Genomic DNA, 19,244 nt, shown 5'->3' with positions numbered 1-19,244 from the left:
ACAAATGGTTGATGCATGTGTCCAGCTGTAAAGCCTGGAATACATCTGTAGTAGGATAGTATTTTACCATGAAATCCTAAATATCTCCTGATCTGTCCCTATAACGTGCACGCATTTTCAATCAATATGTTCTTTCTAACATTAATTGGGTCCTCTCCCTGAGATGAGGAGAAGGTTTGGCTCTAATGTGCTTTTGTGCAATTGCCTCTCCAAATCTGGAACAGATTACATTTTCTATGTCTGAACGCTGCAGCAGTCATCCTTCCTTGGGCTTTTTCTAATTGCAATTTCTCAAAACTGACTCTTAATTTCTTTCCATTTCATATAAAATTGGCAAAGGCTCAGTTTTATTTTTCACATCTTTTAACTTATGTAAAAAAAAAAAAAGTAATTTGGGATGGAAAGAATATTATGAAGAAAGAGATCGTTTTGATCAAGTTAACTCTTCCATATGTAGAAGATTTAGCCCTTTCCCCCTGTTGGGCTTTCCGTTTTCCAGAGAAAAAGCATCAGCATTTTAGAAATTGACCATATAATCTAAGAAGCCAGCAAAGTCTTTAAATCATTGATAATAAATAGTGCCAAGCCCTGCGGTTCCTGCACAAATAAAAGCCACAATTGGAAAACAACTCTTACCTCTGCTGTGCTGCTAAAAACATTGACTAATGTTTGAAGGAAATAGGACATATGTCTTCATTGCATCTTTGTACACATTACTGTAATGTGAATTTGTCCTATTCATGTGAACGCGGATCGTAGGATCGCTGCAGATTACTATAAACACATATACAAAAATGACAAGATAACTGAAAAGTGTTAGCATTGCAACAGACCATATATGAAGATTAAAGCCCATGTTTACTAAGTGGTGCTGTGTCATGAAGCCTGTATGAGGGCCACCCGACTAAAAACTACCGAGACAGCGGGGAAATAAAGAGTGGTGCACAAACTTCATGGCAGGACAGCAATCCGTGCAATCATCCCCAGTCCCAGAGTCTAAACTTTGAGGTGAGCCGGGCCGAGCAAGGGTCGAAGATTGAGCCACCTGTGCTGAAACAGGGACTGATTGAACCTCTTGTGCTGAAGCAGGGACAGATTGAGCCACCTGTGCTGAAGCAGGGATATCCTTTAAACCTGACCTGTTGGCGTGGGCTTGAGGACAGGAGTTGAGCACCCCTGGCTTAAATCCTGCTGATAAAGTGTCAGAAACGACACCTGCAGACAATTCTCTTTATAACTGGGAAATCTGTTACATGACACTGTTCAAACGCAGTGAGAACCTGTGATCCCTGCCCATATTATTCAAAACTATTTGCTTGTGCATCCTTCCTGCCAAAACATCTTCTGCCATTTGTTGTTTAACAATGACAAAAATGAATACGCAATAAAATACATTGGCACAACGTTATCCAAACATTATTAAACTTATTTCTGATCATGTTTGTTTTAAACTTTGGTTTACTAGAAAGGAAGTCATTATTCATTGATTTTTCACGACTTGCTCTGAAGTACATCAGGAAGCTGACTCATATATGTAGACTCTTATATGCTCTGTTTAACCCCCATGGACCTTTTAGGTACTTGGCAAATTATGAAGGAAAATATTGTCAGTTCATTTTTTTCTATTTATAACCACTCCTTTCCTCTATTCTTAATCCACAGACAGAACTCCCGAATGCTCTTAAAGAGGCAATCCAAGCGGCTGATTTTTAAATTTAGGATTGAAGCAGGGGTTCTCAGGAGCTGAACCCCATTAATTTCAGCTCTGTGGGCCCCCTGCTTCTAGAGATACTTACATCTGAAGGGGGTGTCGGTAATGGTGCGCCCTGCAGGCCAATAGGAAGCCGCGATGTCATCCTGTCCGGCTTCCTATTGGCTCACGTGAAACGGAGCTTTAAACTTTAAATCCTAACTAGCCCAGTTGCTAACAGCAGAACTCCGTCTGGATTTCCGGAAGCAGGGGGTCCCCAGAGCTGAAATTATTGCACCGAAGACACTCTGCTACAAAATGTATGTAAAAAAAATTAAAAATGTGCTAAATAAATTTCCCCCTGGATTGCTCCTTTAAAAATACTTGAGGAAACACTATTTTCTAAATACTGTTTTCTAATTGCCTTTTGTTTTTTACAGTATGTTCCTGCTCTGGATGTTTTCGTTGTATTTTAGGATTAGTGTTTGGAGCTTTTTGCTTTGGTTTTTGATTTTAAATGCTTCAGAACTTAAATTGTTCCAAGTGCATGTGCAAAGTTGACATGAAATACTTTCATTTTTTTTTTTGAGGAATTACTCTTTTTGGTTATTCCCCAAATAAGATTATTTTTCTCTAGTGCACGTTGAAAGGGTTCCTAAAAGAAAAAACCACAGACAGGTTGACTGATATCACATACTTTCTTCATTTGCTCATCCCTCTATATCTCTAAAGCAGGCGTAACCAGAGCCCCAATCACTGCAAATATCTGTCTAGGGAATTCAACACGAAGAACTTGTGGTTTGGACTCAATACAGCTCTCATGTAAAGGAAAAGCACGCAATGTTTTCAATGCTTCGAAGCTTAAGAGACAGAAGAAAATGTGTTTGTGGTCGACCACAGCTTACCATTGCATTTCTATGCTACTTGTTTTTTTCTAGGTACAAAAGATGATCGTCGGTGCTGGCATAAGGGGTAACATAGATTCTTTGTGCTCTAAGATAACAATTGAACGTGTCACTGATGATGTAACACTGAATACGAACCGTGGTGGAAGTGGAATAGAAGGTTGGCTGGTGGTATGGCTCAAGGATTAACTCAGTGGTAATGTAACTTCCTTTAGGCAAGTTATTTTATCACTTGCGCCATAGCCACCTAAACTACATTATTAGCTCTTCGGGCAGGGACTCGTTGTCAGCGCTACAAGGAAAATATACTATTATTATGGTATAAGGGAGAGGTGAATCAGGGGTCTGGTGGCACTCTGGAGTGATTACATGGCGTGGCTGGTGCCCGAACATCAGCAAATTGAAGTAGATCTATTTTTAAAACATTGTAACTGATTGGCGGGCAAAGCCAGCCTATCAGTGAGTACAGCATGTGGTTAGTCAGTCAGGACCAACCAGAAAAGAAAAAAAAAAGGTTTAAAACAAATATACAACAAAAAACAGTTTTCGAGCGCACCTACATCAGAAAACAAAGTGCACTAAAGGAGGATGTGGAGTTTAAAAGAAAATCCACGGGGGGATACCGAGCAGAGCACCCCGCTTAAGGCCCATTGGGAGGTAAACGCAGGTGCCTGCCCAGTGACTGCAGCGTGAGTGAACTCTACTGGGATACGGGAGTGCACCAGTACCCGGAATAAGGCCTGGCAGGTAAGAGATACCTCCCCAGCCAAACGCTGCTTCCTGGACTTATATATATAGCCGGCTTGGCTAATGTCAGGAGCAGGTTGGTGAGGAGGTCCCTGGCCCTAGTGTCCCGGGATACTGGGACAAAATATAAAAATAAAAAGCTGCGGGGAGAAGTGCAACCAGAACTGCAGGAGGAGGCCCCTCAAGAGTGATAAGAGGGGCTGGAGTCTGGCACAACTAAAATAAATGTGCAACACGGACTTCCCTGCACCACAAAATGGGCATGTGGCTGGGGAGTCCGTGAATTGGGCAAGGTACTCTCCTGTGCCCAGTGCACTATGGAGAATTCTCCAACTCAGATCCCCGGTGTGGCGGGGAACTAACTCTGAATAGAGTTCCCTCCACCGGGGCCTCTCACCCTCTTTTGTTGGAAGCACCCCCCTCCAGATGGTATTGGGGCGGGCGACGAGGGTGAGGTACTGCACTGTATGGAGCACGAGAGAGTACAGCCACCTCCTCGGCATGCCGCAGAAGCATGCTGAGGGTATGTTCCCCAGCCTGCTTAGGCTGGGGACAGGAGGGGCCTGAGGGGGTGGAGGCAGCTCTACTTCTGTTTCGATCAGACTGGCTGCTCCGGTGGGGTGGTCAGCCCAATCACCCCCTAAAAAATTAGCATTTGCCCATGGCTTATCTGTAGGGTTATATGGGTGTGTAGCACTCCAAAAAATTGCAAATAAATGCGATACTTGCGCAATGCCGGAGCTCCTGTTTCAGGGATGGCTATCTGCAGCAATCCAGGTATACTGCAACAAGAAAGATGGTCCAGGGCTCCACGGGTTTCTTTAGGAAAGAATTTATTCAAGATACACTGTGTATCTTGAATAAATTCTTTCCTAAAGATACCCGTGGAGCCCTGGATCATCTTTCTTGTTATCTGTAGGGTTGCCAGGTGGCTTCTCCAAAAATACTGGACACAATGGTGAAAAGTGCGATGCGCCATCGACACACACACCTCTCTCTGCTCCATGCTGTTTCCTCCTCTCCTTGGCCCAACCCCCAGTCTCCTGACACCTACTCCTGATTGGCTGCTGATGGGTAATCCAGCCAATAAGGATGGAGGAAGCTGCCCAGCCCCCAAGCAACAGCCCGCCCTGCTCTCTCCCTGGAAGAAATCCCGCAGCCCTCCAAGCCGGTCAGGTCACTCTGTCCAGAGAGGACATATGTATGTTCAGTATTACCTCTAACTTTTACTGGACATAGTGTCCTGGTACAATACAGTCTGGTTCAGTACTGGACACATGGCAAACCTACTTATCTGGTACATCATATAAGGGCCAGGGTTCATGATGTACCAGGTGCAGTACGTCAGAAGGGCTCTGAAAAGGATAGAGTTAAATGGATTTTCACATGCAGAGCTTGAATTCTATTATAACATAATGAAACGTGAATGTTTACAAGAGCAACTAAATCATTCTACAACCACAATTGTAATAATCCTTTGATGTCATAGTAAAAAAAAAAAAAAAAAAAAATACAGGAATGCATACTATGAGAATTTACACATCTGTAGTTATGGCTTTCAACAACCACATGTGGCTTCTGAGTGAAAAGTTATCACTAAACATTTTTGCAGTGAACTAGGAGCCGATGAGAAGCTGATGAGAACTGCAACCCCTACTGCCCTGGAGAAGCTTGACGTGCATTTCTGCCATGGATTGCAATCCTCTCCAACACTGCTCAAAAGAGTAATAACGCTAAAGATATATGCAATTAAAAAAGCATTACTGTTCACCTTTTGCAGCCTATGAGCATTCTCTTCTACATATTAGCTATATAATAGGTTATTTAGTAAAGTCTGCATACTGCAAAATAATATATCAAAGGAAAAACTCTAGAAGCTTTTCATCAGATTCCTTTACTAAATATTCCCCATGGAAGGAACTTTGGTTTAGGGCAATGGGTCTAAAACTTTTTTTCCCCGCATGCAATCTTTATTTTTTGTGATCAAATTGCTAAGTCACATCTTCATTTTATTAATGGTTATGTTTATTACAGTTTCAATACTGTAATGCAATTACTAAAAAAACTATTAAAGTGTACACTTAAACATTCACAGTTGCATTTAGAAATACTGTGTTAAAAAGGAAAGTGTTAGTAAATATAATTGCACATTCCTATTCTATTATTTTAAATAGAAAATACGTTCATCAATAATACAGTAAAATCCCATCATTATTTATTTTCCCAAAGGGAAACCTTTAGGAGCTGAACCCGCTATTCTTAGCAAGATATTTACCTTTTTATGGGCTGGTAAAATGAAAGTACAATAAAAAAAATGGCTGCCACGGTCCTCCAATAGGAAGCTGCAATTTCATGCTCTGAGGATATTGTGGCTTCCTATTGGCTCATACCAGTGAGGCTGGGATGGCAGCCATATTAATTTCCCAAAAGCACCAGAACCACCAGCACATAAAAAGGTAAGTATCTCATGAACATGGATGTCCCCTGAGATAACAAACAGCGTGACTCTGCTCCAACTCCAGTTCTGGAGTTCCAGGAAATGGTCATTTAAACAAATAATAACATGGGAATATGTTTAAAGGAAGCTGAAATATACAGTATTTGACCTCACACAGCGGCCCCCGATTATTACGACAAGCATAATAACCCTGGAAATATAAGTACAATAAATATGAAAAGCTCCAGAGCTATCTTTATAATGAAACATTTAGATATAGTTTAAAAAATGATAAAAGCTAACTATAAGGATTAGAATAAATAATAATAACTTATAACTTTATTTATATAGCGCTTTTCTCCCAATAGACTCAAAGCACTTCCCTCATTTAAAGTCCAAGCTGCCGTTTTCTCCCCCCAGCCCCCTCACTTTAATATGTGCATCAATACAATCCACACAATGATAAGTAATTAGCTAAGCTGCCGATCGATCCATTCTCCTGTGATCGATCGGCAAAGATTTGGCTCGGGGGTTCACTAAATGGTTGTCAGTGCAGCAGATGAGGACCAAAGATGCAAAGTTCTGTGGGGAAGATCATGTGACCAGACAGTCACTAGATTAAATTGGTGCACTGCTAGAGAGAGGGAGAGCTCAAAAAGGAGTGTGCTCGAGCCTGTTTCAGAAGAGGAAGGGGGTGTGACTTTGTAAATGGTTGCTCTAGAGGCAAAAAATGTTTGTTACATTATAATACATTAAAAATGTAATTTAGAGTTGTTTAAAAAAAAAGTTTTTTTTCATAGTACGGAACTGATTTATTAAAAAAATACTGTAGGATATTGCTTGGTCTGCAACTTTAAGGTGACAGTTACAAAAAATAAAAGGAACACATTTAAAGCTATAAAAGAAACCAAACACAAGATACAAATTTCAAAAGTATAAAATGAAAAGAATAGAATGATATTATAAGTATTGTATGTTTGATAGGTTGTGATTCACGCATTAAATGCCTGGGTAAATCTGTTTTTCAGAGAGGGGGTGTCTCAGACCGTACAAGGCAGAGTTCCAAAGAGTGGGAGCAGCTTGGCTAAAAGCTCGGGCCCAAAATAAGCCAGGGAGATTCTGGAAACTTTCTTCCTTTCTTCATCCTTCACCTGTAGATTGAAGTGAGTGGGAGTGTAGGGAACTACAGTAGAAGCTCTTTCAGATAGCTGGAAGCCTGAACATAACTTTATTTTTGTCACTTACTTCATCTGCTACATATTGCATTTATAATTATGATGTTGAGAGTGTTAACAACACATACTCTCATCTTACACGACTCCCGCTCCTGTTTCAGCTTCACGCCTGCAGATTAGGTTGCTGGACAAGAGAAAGACAGCATTGCAAACTTTCTTGTCAGCGGTTTAAGAGAACGATACATAATGGTAAGTACTGTAGTAACATAAATACAGACCTAATGCAAGTAGGAAAAACAATAATGGCATATGTCAATATCAACCAGATGCACCTTGTTTAACGATGAGATGTAGTGAGCTGATGTTAGAAGGGGCTCAGTTTGAATACACGTTTTATTCCCAGCTGCTTCAGTCAAAACAAATCTACTAATTTTGCAACATACAGCGTACAAAACATATATGTATTTGTAGATAGTTTGAGACACATTCTTTTAAAACGTATTACGTTCACCAGGTGGTTCAACTGTTCAATCTTTTGAGCAATTTGGCAAGACTGTCTGACTTGGGAAATACACAATGTGCTTAGTCTTGTGATGTCATGAGTATACAATATTTGTCCACGTTTAAGGATTAATCGTTCTACTGTACAGTATACCCTGTATCCGTCAGTTACTTCCTTGCTCTGGGAGTTACTGTGACAGCCGTACATACTGTAGGCACGGTGAAACATCAAGTTGCCACTAAACCCTGGTTGAGAATAACTGCGTTCATCTTCGCTGCTACATTGGCTTCCAAGTTTACAGATCAGCATGTTGAACAAGAGAAAGAGAACCTTAATATGAATCAAACTCTCCCAGCTACAACAGCAGGGTAAAGGTGAATCAGAAAACGACACCAGATTTATCAACTAAAAAGAATTTAATTGAAAGCAATTAGGTTTTTCACACACACACACACACACACACACACACACACACACACACACACACACACACACACACACACACACACACACACACACACACACACACACACACACACACACACACACACACACACACACACACACACACACTTTTGCACACACACACACACTTTTGCACACACACACACACACACACACACACACACACACACACACACACACACACACACACACACACACACACACACACACACACACACACACATATTTTTGCCCTTGTTTTGCTGCTGGGAGACTTTCATATGGAGTTGCCTAAAAGTGTTTTGAGCTAAAGAACTAAACATATTGGTAGGTAATAATATAAAATAGACCTAATGTAAGCATGGAAAGCAATAATGACAAAAATCAATATTAGGCACCACGTTTAATGACCTAGGTGTTAAACAAAGTGGTTAGCAATGGCAGCCTCTCCTGTGCTCTTTAAGTTAAATTTCACTTATTACATGTTTGGGCAAAGAGCTAGCACTCCCTTTAATGCTGCAACTCTGTTTTTGCAAAATGCATCAGGGAATGTTGGATCACTCGTTTCCCACAGATAGAGAGATGTACTGTGGTCTGTATTAGTGGAAAGCGGACATTGTATATGTTTATATCACATTCTTGCATTAACTGGGGGGGAATTGATGCAAAAAAGGAAACAAATCCATCAAGCTGAATGTATATTTTCTATGACAAATATGGAGCTGGTTATATGTGTGTTTCTGCTTTGCTGATGATATTTTGAAATAACCTCCTTAGACTGGACACAAATTCTTATGAGCACAGTATTTCAAGTTAAACTGTAATACACTCCATTATTTCTCTACTCTTCATTTCTAAAATATTTTTTTTATTTATTTTTAAATATATATTTAGTAATTGCTTTGGTCCAATTATTCATACCCCTAATCTGATTGATTCTGAGTTTAACAGATACATGCCTTTTGACACCACAGTGATCAGCATGGGTTATTCCTATAGGGATGTTAAAGCAGAAATCCCCACCAGAAGCGTATGAGTTTAGCTTGTATATAATATTAGTAACTTGCCACCTAAGTATGTTTTGCTCTGTTGTTTTACATGTTTTTTTAGTGTTTAAAATAAAAAAAAATGTTAATCTCTAGCCTCTGATGTTAATCTCTAATCTAACCTCTGATGGAAACCTTCAGACTACACTGGGCTCTGAGGAGAGCTCCATTTTATCCTTCTGGACACTTATCTCAAACACTTATACTGTATGTCCTGAGTAGAGCATCATATTTAAAAAAATAAAAACAGCGTTGGAAATGCAAAAAAAAATGGCGATCAGCGCAGATTGTAGCTTTAATAGAAGTTGTCTTGCTTTTGAGGCACAACTGTATATATTAAGCATGCAAGTATTTATAAAAACAATAGCAGACCTTAATGTAGTGTGGATAGTGTAATTAGTTACAATTTTGTTGCAGCAATATATATAATAATAATAACTTTTATTTCATATAGCGCTTTTCTCCCAATGGGACTCAAAGCGCATCACAGTTACAGTATAGCGCGCGGTACGCAGCACATCGGAGTGTTACAGACACAGTCCCTGCCCAGGTGGGCTTACAATCTGTTTTTTAAACCCGAGTCATTGAGATAAAGTGACCCAAGGTCACAAGGTGCTGACCCCGGGATTTGAACCAGGCTCCCCTGCTTCAAACCCAGAGTCAATGGCCCTTATTCTGTAAGGTGGGATAAGCGCAGATGACGTGTTATCACACGAAAAGTCCCATTGACTTCAATGGTGCTCTCCCTGCGATAACACATCACCTGCACTTATCCCATTAACAGGATAAGGGCCAATGTCTTTACTCACTGAGCCGCTCCTACAGCCATGTAAATACATATTTTCTTGTTTAAAATGGTGTTTAGTGACTTCCTTCCTTAATTGATCTTAAAACGCAGGAGTTGGTAACAGGACTGGCTGGCAGGAGAGTAGTAGGGAGGAGTGAGGTGTGTTTATTAGCTGCCTGTGCTGGTTGAAGGCAGTTGAAAGGCTCCCAGGAGCCCGAGTTCAGTCTCACCCTGAGAAGGTCAGAGGTCATGTTATAATGATCTCTCATTTAGTGCAAGTGAGCTAAATAACGCTGACAGTCTGGAAAGGTTTTTTTCACTGGAAGGAGAGCAGAATATTTGCTTTTTGCATGCTTTTGTAAATTATGCTTGACCTCTTACTGCCAGAGACACATGCAATGCGAGCTGACAGTGAATTGGTTACCAACCATTGGAAGATGGATAATTCTGACATGAGATGAGGTCATTTGGCTCCCATGTATTTTTATAAACAGTTTATATAGGTGGGGGGGGGGGGGGTGTGTGTCATACTTTATATAACTTATGGTGGGTGAAAAAGGCAACAAAAAACCTCCACCGTATTGCATATAGCAAATAAAAATATGACTTGTGAGCACATTCAAATGTCTTAGACAGATCTGCAACTCTGCCTTTCACCATTCTCACCCAGCATACAGTGCTTCCACTGCAGCAAGGGATTCTGAGAAATGACATGCAAATGAGCTCACCGTGTCACCATTTGCCTGAAATCCATTTTACATGGAACCCTTATAAACTAATGCTCTCTGTTAAAACATCTTTAAGCACAGCATGGAATTAGATGCAAAGCCAGTGAAACTACTCACAGACAGCTGTTTCAACCTTTTGGGTCTCATCAGTGTGAGGCTGGTTGTACTGGCTCTGCAATTTTCAAGGCTGGGTAATGTGTGTGTATGTGTGTGTACATATTAATAACAAGCAAACAATTTTTACATATTGCCTTTTAGCAAACCCTTTAACACTGTCTATTGTGAGTCTTTACGTTATGATGTGTGTAACACCTCTACCCCCGGCCAATAGAGGAGGGGCCACACCAATATCTCCCAATGTGTGTAGGTGGTGCTTAGCGGTTGTTACCTTATTTCTCAGGGCTGGAATGGTGAGCACAATTATAGAACAAGGCGCTTTTCTGTAGTTTTATTATATCAGGAACACATATACACATACCTCTTCCTTAGGGATGAAGCGGTGGCAGGTACAAGCTTCCACTTTGTGTTGCACAGAAGCGCTCTCCTTAAGTACAGTCATTCCTTCCTCACCGGAATCCTTAGGCAGGGTACACTCCATATAAGAGCTTTCATCCTATCACCCTGCCAGAACCAAGGAGTCTCTTACCCCCGGAAATTCTAAGGTGATACTCCCAGGCCCTTGCTTAAAGAAGCCTCTTAGGAGTACCTGACCATTCCTTTTTGTGGGTTGGAACCTACATATAGAGGGGCCCTATTCTTAAGAGTACACTTCCCTCGCTGGAAAACAACAAAAGTGATCCTAACACTAACACATGGAGTTACAGACTGACATGACTTACATTGTATTTACAGGTGAGATCCCCTACACACGGGTCCACTTAAGATCTGAAGATGGAGAGCCAAGTCCTTATATTTATAGATTTTCCTCATACCCCTATAGCTGGGCAGAATAAGGGAAGAGCTTAGCCTAGCTGAGTCATCCCCTACAGGGTGACCTTTCTAGCATATTCCTGAAACCTGGGACTGGCCAATCACCTGTCTATGTGACTTGCAACATGAAATTAGTTACATGGAACCTGCAACATTATACTAGGACCTGTAAAAGGAATTAACCAAGTGACTCCCTATAGGAACCAGGAACCCACTAAGATAATTTAGCATACCACAAAGGTGCTGCATATGTAACCCCTCTACTTTTAGCTCTCAGATTTACAAGTATTGCTGAGGCCGGGGCCGGAGTCACTTGTTTACTTACTGGACCACACGTGGCCTACGGTCAGATGGCAGGAATAATACAAACACAGTATAGGTAATTCGCTTAGTTTACTATACACTTGTTAAACTCGGGCACCTTGTGATCCTCAGGAGAGGTTCTCTACACACTGTACACATATACAACACAATCCCCAGATAACACTGCGCGGGTGTGAGTCAGTGTCAGTGGTGCAGTAGTTACCCAATCCTGGGTATGTTGGCGTGTGATGGTGCCGGCACACCGTGGGAGCTCGTTTTGTACAGAACCTGTTACAGGCCTTTTCTTAAAAAAGGTTCTTCGGTACCACTGTGTCTTTATAGCCGTTAAGCGTTAAGCGTTAAGCCGTGAGGCGTTATCTCTTTTCCACTCTGGAACTGACGCTCTCAGCTCCTGTCACCACGTGCACTCTCCCTGCTGTGCTCAGGTCTGCGCAGATTTAATATAATATGACTGCCTTTCATTTTCTTAAAGGATCGTCTCCCCACATAATCCCTCCTCCCCCACAGCCGTTATTATTGGCTGCTTCTAATGTCCATCACAGACACGTTGAAGAGGAACCTGCCAGGGGGAAGTGTGACAGTGTGTGAGCTTACACACACACAGGGGGTTACAGATGTTTCTTATATACAATCTGTCTCTCTGAAACCCATACTTCAGGGTCTGGATGGCAGCAATGCCATCTTTAGGTATCACCAAACTAACGTCAGGTTTAATCCCTGTGCTAACTTTACCAGACCTTTTGAGAATATGCACTGTTAGAGGAAACACCTCGTTTCCATAAGATTAGCACTTATAGCCGTTATATAGATGTAGCCCAGGGGTAGCCAACTCCAGTCCTCAAGAGCTACCAACAGGTCAGGTTTTCAGGATATCCATGCTTCAGCACAGGTGGCTCAATTAGTGGCTCAGTCGAAGACTGTTGGTAGCTATTGAGGACTGGAGTTGGCTACCCCTGATGTAGCTAGACTTACTGTCCCTGGATCCGTGGGAAGAAAAGCAAAGCAGGGACAGTAAAAGCCACAACTGCCTGCGGGGGAGAGTGGAGAGAGGGGGATTTGTTCTGCTGACTGAGACTCCCCCAGAGAATGTCTCGCTGCCAGGACAAAATGTGTGTTCCTACAGCACCGAGAACACTGAGCTTGGCTATATCTGTAATTAATGCAACGCCCTTTCTGTCCGAAAACATGACTTAACCTTAAATAAGAGAGCTTCAAAGATACATGTTAATGCTTATGTAGCCAGGTCCCCTCTGGCTCCCCAGACATCCATTTTTCTCTCCCTTGCCTGCGACAGCTTGAGGGCAGTTGCAGGGGTGAGTGCGTTGCCGGGGGCTCCCGTTGGCATACACAACAGGGTGCCGCCATCTTGGATGTGTTCGTGCATGCGCAGAGGTTCGCGCGTGCGCAGAAGAGTTGCGGCGGCCAATATAGTGAGCGTGAAGGGGCAGAGATGGTGCTCCGTAGCGCAGGGACTCCCCAAGGTTGTGCAGGCGCAGAAGAGAGCAGTGGCGGCCATTACAGCACACGCAGCCGACATAGCACACGCGGCCCCAATAATAGAAAGGCTCTCCAGGGACTACAGTTCCCAGCAGCCCCAGGGGCTGGAGCCCAGGTGACACCAGGGAGCCAATGTAAGAGTGAGATTCTGCAGAGCAGAGAGTTATACATTGTTGCAAGCAGTGAAAGTGTCAGTTGGATCCAGGAAGAGATTGGGGAAGGTAGTGTACAGAGAGCAGGGCTCTGCTGTACTAGGCCAGAGAAACCCCAGGCCCCTGGTAGGCCCCACTCCCCACTAGGTTAGTGGGTAAGTTCATAGGGAAGGCCCCTTAGGTAGGGACCCTGCCCTTAGCTGAGTGAGTTTTGTCAGTGACACAGCTGCAGTGCTGTGTGCTCTGACAAGAAGAGACAGTGTGGCTTGCAGTGCAGCACAGTAGTTAGTTTGGCAGTTTCAGGAAAGGCCCCTTTCAGTGCAAAGGGGGGTTGCTTTCTCAGTACAGTGTTATGTGATATCACCGGTGCCAGTTGCACGCGGTGATTGCGGCCTGCGTCTGGGCTCAGACAGGCTCTACAGTGAGAGACATTATAAAGGTGATCACTCCATGCTGGAGCCACCCACCGCGGAGGCGGATTCCTGTTCCTGCGTCCGACCCTTTGTGAAGATCTTTACACCCGGGCGTGGACGTATGCCCGGGCAGGTATCGTATTAAGTGCACCAACCAAACCGGTACATCAGGCGCTGATACCGCCTATAGGTTCTGGGTCTCTTAGTGGACTCGTGGGACTCTGGGTACACGGTGTTGGGGGAGGAATAAAGTGTGGGGGTTAAGGCAGTGAGAAGACGGGTAGTTGTGCCTATGAGTGTCATAGAGGGACACTGTCAATGTCATATTGTTGATGTATGTTGTGTTATGTATTGTCTCCTATACAGTAAACTGTTCTTATATATATATTTCGGTGTATATGCTTACTGTGTATGTGGGTCCTGTGTACGGAACATTCTAGATATCCAGAAAGGAGAATTGGAGCACAGCTACATGAAAAATATGCTAGAGAGTGTTTCCCAAAACAAGAGGTTTATTATGGTCAGAGCATGGTAACAGAAAAAATAGAGCCCTCAGGCCCCCACCGACATGTTTCGAGCGTGCGCTCTTTATCATGTCGGTGGGGGCCTGAGGGCTCTATTTTTTCTGTTACCATGCTCTGACCATAATAAACCTCTTGTTTTGGGAAACACTCTCTAGCATATTTTTCATGTAGCTGTGCTCCAATTCTCCTTTCTGGATATCTGCCCTTGCTGTGGAGTACCGGATGCACGCACCTAGGAAGGTTAATCCCGGGAGGACCACCTGCTCTAAGTGAGTTTATTTACTCTAATACACCGTTTTTCCTATTCAATGATTTGGCTGGACACTAGCTAGTGTGAGTATTTACCAATTGGGGTTATACTCTTCCGGTTTATTGATACCTGGTGGAAATAGGTGTTTATGCTATAGGTGGTCACCATTTATATGTGGGATACTTCGAGGACAAACATTATGTATACATTATAATTGAAGTTGCTGAGTCTACGTTTTAGAGCACCACACAGTCTGGTTTTCTACGGAACATTCTACACTCCTAGAATCCTACACAGGTGGAGGCGCTGTAACTAAGATCGTTCCAGAGGATTCACCCCAGGCTCTCACTGGCGGAGGCTCAGACCTCCTGCGAGCCTAACAGGTATAATGCACCACACCTTGTAACATATAGGTTCCCCCTCACATTCACTCTATCTGCGATTGGGGGTGGAGGAATACCCGTTACACTTAACAAAGCATTAACTTTGGCTAGCGCATCATTAAGTCACTAACGGACCTCTGTGGTTCTGAGCAGTTTTTATGAAAACCCATTATGGAGGAACTGAGTCTTCAAAAAGGCAATCCAAGCTGGTGATTTAAAAAAAAAATATTAAGTTTTTTTTAGTATTTATTTTTGGGGGTTTCATGAGCTGAACCCCATTAATTTCAGCTCCGGGGGCTCCCTGCTTCCGGAGATGGTGCCGGTAGCCACTCAGCTTTGCTAGGAGGGTTCATGTAATGGCGGAGTTGTCAAGCTCCTGGGCCAATAGGAAACCGTGACGTCATCAGGTTCAGCTTCCTATTGGCTCACGTGATGCGGGAGCTTTAAACTTTGCTGAGATACCTGCTCCCCCTTTGGAGGTCTGTATGTCAGGAAGCAGGTGTTACCCAGAACGGAAATTAATGGGGTTCAGCTCCATGTATATAGCCAGGTCCTCCTGGGTCCCCCTTGGCTGCCCCACATACGTCCGCTGTGGCCGGGAAGCTGGACTGGCGCGGGTGCTGCTGATGAGGCGCGCGGACACCCATTGGGAGGCAGATAGGTTGGAGCAGGAAGAGAGGGAGCTCCAGTACTTCGGTGGCTCCGCGGTGCTCCCGGCTAGCGGGTGCCGCCATGTTGGGGTTGGCGCATGCGCTCTGGACAACTTGCGCATGTGCAGGGGACTCAGAGTTGCGGTGGCCATTACGGATAAGCTCCGCAGGGGAACTACATGTCCCAGCATGCTCTGGGAGATGACTGCATGTGACGCTCAGCAGCCAATCGGGATGCAGGGATAACGGAGAGACAGTTGGATACAATTGGTGCATTTGGACCGCGAGGAGTCAGTCGGAAGGGGAGCAGAGACATAGAAGGTAGTGTCCAGGGAGCTGTGCTTCCCTGGACTAGGCCTAATTTGCACCCCCTTAGGCCCCAGGTAGGCCTGGAGACCCAAACAGCTTGTGGGTGTTTTAGGGACAGCCCTCTTAGATAGGGACATTGCCTCATTTGTTTATAGTGTTAAGGACACAGCAGCGATGCCGTGCAGTACTTGCGGTCTGTGGTCTGGGACTAGACCACCACCGCAAGATATAGAGACTCTCCTCATGGTGGGACACTCCAGCTGGAGTCCACCCCACGCAGAGGCGGGCACCATCTCAGGCGACGACCACGTGGGACAGACTGATCTTATCCATGGCCGGCGGTACCCGGGGGCTTGAGCTCCCGATAGGCATTCAACTCATCAAGTGCGCCAACAAATCACACACGTTCTGTGGGTAGCGCTACGACACACTTTGGGGTGGGTTGTGGCTCCTGTGGACACGGGGTGTTTAGGTGCCAGGGCACCTCAGTACTTTGGGGGGAAACTGCACCATGGTGTGGGCAAGGTGGTTGGACAGTGGGGGACTGTGGGGGTATGTCCGTGCGAGGTTCGCATAATATGTGTTATGTTGTTATCTATGTTCAGTAAACCTGTTATTATATACCAGTGTGTGTGTTCATTGTATTGGGTCCTGTGAAGGGGTTATCCAGCGCTGTTAGGATCCCTCACAGGTTGAGGCGCTGTCACCAGAACGAATCAGGTACACCCCAGGCTCCCTACAGCGGAGGATCAGGCCTCCTGTGAGCCTATTAGGTAACTTTCTTTTATTTAACGTCTCAATGCGCACAATTTTACTGTATCGCTCAGAAACATGGACACTACTCAAAAGCGATATGAACCTACTCGAACGATTCCAACTAAGATGTCTACGTAACATACTCCATATTACGCTACGAGACCGATGGAAAAATGAATATGTACGGTTAGCCTGTCCAAACCAATCCACAATCGACCAGTACATTAAGCGAAAAAGCCTAGTTGGTTTGGCTGCATCTGCCGTATGGACATCACCAGACTATTACCAGTGCCTCAACACCACACGACCCATAGGCTGGAAAGTGGACCGAAATGCTCCAAAGAAAACGTGGTCGAACCAGGTGGCGCAATATCTCAAACCGCTCCACTTCACAGTAGCCGAAGCCCAAAAAGCCACCCTAAATCGAGACCAATGGCGCGGAATCGCTAGAGACGTATTGAACATCCTGCCGCTGGCCTCCACAACGCATCGCTCCTTACCTTATAAAAGATGAAGCAATGTCGTTTACGGAGTATATACCATGTAGCATACCTATCAGGTAACGCACCACACGTAGTCACCCTAGACACGGGGGGAAGGGGGCTACACATACACCCTGCTTCAATCCTATGTAAAACAAATAAGAAAATAACAATGGATTGGGTTGCTCCTTTAAAATCCAGAGAGCTAGAGTACACCACGTTCAGTATCTCACCTCTCGGGGACGTGGGGAAGTGATAAACATGTTTATTTCATTTCATGCACAGCGGGGAAAATCCTTCTTATTTTGGTTTGCAAAGAATTAGCAACATGTAGTCATTGTAACTGAGAGCAAGCCTCATACCTAGGAACTGGGATACACGATGATGTAGTTAATTTGCATTTGAAATAAAACATACTTTTTTTTTTTCTTGAATTTCTTCTCACCCAGATTAAAATCACAAGTCATTTGTGGATGATGGGGAAACTATCTTGGTTTCTTTTGCAAATGATTTTCCGAATTGTACAATAAATTTTAGGTCTTGAAGGTTCATTTCATGTTGTTTTATTTTCCAAAACTAGCAATCTTTGTATAAAATAATACAAATACTTTCCACAAAAATTATGTCAAAGGCCATTGATGCCACAGTATTGCCCTGCAATATTTTTAATATTAAAAAAGAGAATTTCAAACTGTGACCATTTAGCTGATTTTTAATCTTGCAGCCTTTTTTAAAAAAAAATTTGGGCAAATCTCACAACGGAAGGGACTGCCTGGGTGGGCACGCACGTGAGAGAGAGGGGGTCAGAGAGAGGAGGTGGGGGGTCAGAGAGAGAGGAGGGGGTCAGAGAGAGAGAGGTGGGGGGGTCAGAGAGAGAGAGGGTCTGAGAGAGAGAGAGAGAGAGAGAGGGGGTCTGAGAGAGAGAGAGAGGGGGGGGGTCTGACACAGAGAGAGAGGGGAGGTCAGAGGGAGAGGGGGTCTAAGAGAGAGAGGGAGTCTGAGAGAGAACTGAGAGAGGTGGTCTGAGAGAGGGTATGAGAGAGATGGGGTCTGAGAGAGAGAGAGGGGGCTGAGAGAGAGAGAGATGGGGTCTGAGAGAGAGAGTGTGTCAGAGAGAGAGAGGTGGTCTGAGAGGGGTGTGTGAGAGAGAGGGGGTCTGAGGGAGAGGGTCAGAGAGAGAGAGAGAGAGGTCTGAGAGAGGTGTGTGTGAGAGAGGGTCAGAGAGAGGGGTGTGTGTGAGGGGATCAGAGAGAGAGAGGGGGGGGTGGGTGGGTATGAGAGAGAGATGGTCTGAAAGAGAGAGAAAATGGGGTGTATGAGAGAGAGGGAGTCTGAAACAGAGAGAGTGTCAGAGAGAGAGAGAGAGAAAGAGAGAGGTCAGAGAGAGAGAGAGGGGGGGTCTGAAAGAGAGAGAGGGGTGAGAGAGAGAGGGGTCTGGGAGAGGGGGTCAGAGAGAGAGAGAGGAGGTCAGAGAGAGGGGGTATGAAAGAGAGAAGAGGCGGAAAAAGCAAAGGGGGCTGAGATAGGAGAATGGGGTCTGAGAGAAGAGAGAGGGGAGGTCGGAGAGGGGGTCTCAAAGAAGAGAAGGGGGCTCTAATAGAAGAGAAGAGGGTTTGAGAGAAGGAGGAATGTGAGAGAGCAGGAGGAGTGAGGAAATGGGGAAAGAGATATGGGCATTGAAACAGATGGAGAAGTGAGAGAAGAGAGGGGGAAGAGAGAGAGTGGGGAGAAAGAGGGAGAGATGAATAGGGGAGAAAGCAAGAATGGGAGAGAAGGGGGAAAGTGAGAAGGGGGAGTAAGCGAAAGAGGGAGATGGGAACTCCCCCCAGATCAACAACCCAGGGTGGAGACTAGTGCTGTGCCCCGGGAAAGCTGTCAGCAGCCACTGTCAGGAAAGCTGTCAGCATTGTTTCAACCACTTAGTTTATGATTACTTACATAATACTGTCTGATTTACTCAAAGCTGCACAACGGGTCAATCACGTCCAGTAATGAAATTAATCTTTACATCATGGCATGTAGTCATTTATACGATTACATTTCAAGCTGCTGGGAGTATGTGGCGGATGGAGTTAAAACGTGCTGGCGTTAGGGGGGAAGCTCCAGCGTCAGT

This window comes from Ascaphus truei, chromosome 8 (genome assembly GCF_040206685.1).
Source record: "Ascaphus truei isolate aAscTru1 chromosome 8, aAscTru1.hap1, whole genome shotgun sequence".
NCBI classification, from domain to species: domain Eukaryota; kingdom Metazoa; phylum Chordata; class Amphibia; order Anura; family Ascaphidae; genus Ascaphus; species Ascaphus truei.
This window is presented reverse-complemented; position numbering follows the sequence as displayed.